Raw genomic sequence first — 3,529 nt, 5'->3', positions numbered from 1 at the left:
AGCTGGGTACCATCACCTGGCCAAGTTGACACATGAACCTAACCATCACAGGGCCCTAGATAAGCTACTCAATATTTCTTGACCAAAATTTCCTCATCTACAAAATAGAATAATAATGGTAACACCTCATTGACTTATCATTTTAAAGAAATTAATTGATTTATAGCAGGTAAAATTTTCTGAAATACAATAAATATTAGCTTTTAAAATTTTCTTGCATATTCTTATTTAATACATATACTTCCAATGGCTTTTGAAATTTAGAAACATAGTCTTTGAGTATCCACTGTAGGTTTGACTTCATAAGTAGTTTAATATTTAAATCACACTGTTACCGTAATGATGCAAATCTGATCAGTTCACTTAGGGGATCTTTATCAACTAAAGCAAACTTCCTATCTTGGAAAAGAGGTCTTTTATCAATTGGATACTACACTCCTGTCCACCCTCCCTGAATAGCCTTCCTTTGCTAGTGACAGTTGCTGCAGGAGAGCCAAATGATTTAGTTTCCCACAAACACCGAGAAACTCTCATAGTCTTTCATGATCTTAACCATATTGTTGTCTGTGTTTAAGATGAGCTGCCACACTTTTCTGTTTGGAAAAAAATCCACCTCCTTCTTCAGGCTTCAATGGCACCATGAATTTCTCTGGTCAACATATGTAAATAAGAACATTCCACATCTTTACTTGTACACTATTTATCATGTACTTCTCTTATACTCCTGTGTCTACTTCAATTCCTGGAATCTTCCACAAAACTCCAAAAAGGATATTAACTTTTTTTCATTTATGTATCCAGAGCTTTTACTACAGTAATAAACATATAGTCAATAGCTATTTTAAATGTGGTATTTTGAAATCCAATTCTTAGATTTGGGGGAGGAAGTATGGGGAACAGTAGTGGGATTTGACAGGACCCTCTCCTCTTTGGATTGCTGGTGTATGTGCAAAATGAATTTATAGGCTCTGAAATTTCTTGGTTCAATATTTAAAAGTCTGTTCTATCATTTAGAATGTTATTAATAATTTGAAGTCCCATGTAATAAAAATGAGACAGTAAGTCCAAAATATTTACCACAAACAAAAATGCAAAAGTCAATCAGTAAAGGAGAGAAGAATAAAGAGAAGATCAAACACCACTATTTTGGGTTCAAACTAGTTGAAGGAAAATATAAACATTGATCTCTGGGAGTAAATATAAAGACAGTAGGTTATATATCTTTAGTTAACTAATATAAGGAAGGAAAATGAACAGATTAGTTGCCTGCTCCAAAATGTAAGGGAAATCTTTTATATAGAAAACAAGGAAATGTGCATCATATTGGCATTAATCCCCATAAATACCCATTTCAACCCTAAATTTGTAAGGTTAACCCATTTAATTGGATTGAAAATATAAATAACCCCACTAAATTGGCCTGAGAGGTTTTGAATGGAGTCAAGAGCTCATTCTAGGAGTTATTCTTATGCATTGTTTAGATATTCCTTTTTAGTTTTTAGCATATTAGAAGAGCTAGAAGGAAATTCCTGAAACTGTTGAATTGCAATCCAGTATCCTTGATTCTTGAAGATGATTGTATAACTATATAGCTTATACGGGATAACTGTGTGATTGTGAAAATCTTGTGGCCAACACTCCATTTATCAAGTGTATGGACAGATAAGTAGAAAAGAGGGGGACAAAAAGTAAATGAATAATAGGGGGGAAAAGAAGTATGAGATGTTTGTGGTGTTTGTTACTTTTATTTTTATTTTTATTATTTTTATTTTTATTTCTTGGAGTAATGAAAATGTTCAAAAAATTGATTGTGTTGATGATTGCACAACTATATGATGATACTGTGAACAGCTGATTGTACACTTTGGATGATTTTATGATATGTGAATATATCTCAATGAAATTGCATTAAAAATAAAAACAGCTATGCCTTCTAAAATATCAGTGTTAGGTACAAAATTAATACAATTTTATTCTACTTGGGTATGTTCTCCCCTAAATTTATGCAGCTTTACTGATAAAATAAGCTAACATTATATCTACTAAATCTTTATAATTATAAAAAAATGTAAATTTGTTTTTAACTAAACTGAGTTATTATTCCAACAATTTTATTTTAAGAATAATTGTGTTTTATAGGATGTTTAATGAACGACAGTTTAAAAAATCTTTTTGATAACTTAAGGTATGCAGATATGTAAGATATGCAGGATGTGCTTCCTTGAGGAAAAAGACTGGCTATTTCTTAAAGTAAAGTGACTGGTTATGGTAGAATGAGAAGCAGGAATGTGTAAGATAAAACTTGAATGAATTTAAAAAATTTTAAAAGGTTTGTGGAAAAGGAGTTTATATGTCATTGTCAAGATTGGCTGAGGTTTGATAGATTTATGAGATTTTTAAGGGTTTTCTTATCAGACAATATCCTCATGAAAACTAGAATTTAATTTTCTTTCTCTTAAAATAACAATGTATCCTCAGATTATTGATCTACTATTAGAAGAGGCTATAAAATGTTTTTCTTAAGCATCTGAGTAATCTGCTGAGAAGGCAAAGATTCTGTATTTTATAGAATAATATCCTTACTGATATGTATACTGGCCTTATCCTTTATTGTTTTAGAAAACAAGACTTTTCACTTTTTTTGTATTGATCACGTTAACTCCTTAACTTTTAAATATTTTATAGTCACTTTTGTTAAACAGGGGACCACATATTACTTCACAGTGACCCATTTTCCTATTTAACAAAATATGCAAACCTAAGTAATTTCTAATTTTAACATTATGCCTTCCTAAAATCAAAACACTAAATAACGTCTTATTGACCTCAAACTATTTTTGGGATTTTCCAGAAGGCCCCTGGAAAATCAGAAAGGATTTGTTGTTTTACTTTGTAAAAAGAAAGGTGCTCGAAATTATTAGCCTCATTTAATATGTTACATTGAAAGTATCGCCAAATTAAATTGGATTTTCTATCCTTCTGTTAGTTACATTTACATGGGTAAAATGATGTTAATATAATAATTTCAGAAATTGTATAAAGTTCCTAGAAATTTGTCAATATCCAACCTGTCCATAAGATGTCCTAATACTGCTCTACCTGATATTAGACAAGAATTTAGTGTTATTGGTCATAATTTCAGTTATTCTTTAAAAATGTTACATGTCACAGAAATGACCAAATTTTCTTCTCAATTCTATTATTTTTCAAATGCACTTACATCAGACCACTTTTATAAAAGAGTAATAAGTTAACAAGAGCCATTTTAAGTCTTTCATCATCTACAGACGATTTTTATTCTGATGCTTCACTGACAACACTTGCAATCAGCTACAGGCCAGAGTGCTTCATCTTTAACAAAAAAAAAGGCTCTCTCAAAGACCCATAGAATAAAACTCTGCCAGGTAATCTGGGGCACAAGCTTCTAATAATATTGCTTAACTAATTGAGACCATGCTACTTGACTAAAATCAAAATTCCAAAATTCTAGCAAAGAAGTAGGTGGGTCAAGATTACTTAACACAAGATT

The sequence above is a fragment of the Choloepus didactylus genome, chromosome 12 (assembly GCF_015220235.1).
Source record: "Choloepus didactylus isolate mChoDid1 chromosome 12, mChoDid1.pri, whole genome shotgun sequence".
Taxonomy (NCBI): Eukaryota; Metazoa; Chordata; class Mammalia; order Pilosa; family Megalonychidae; genus Choloepus; species Choloepus didactylus.
The sequence above is the reverse complement of the archived record's forward strand: the minus strand, read 5'-3'. Positions refer to the sequence as shown.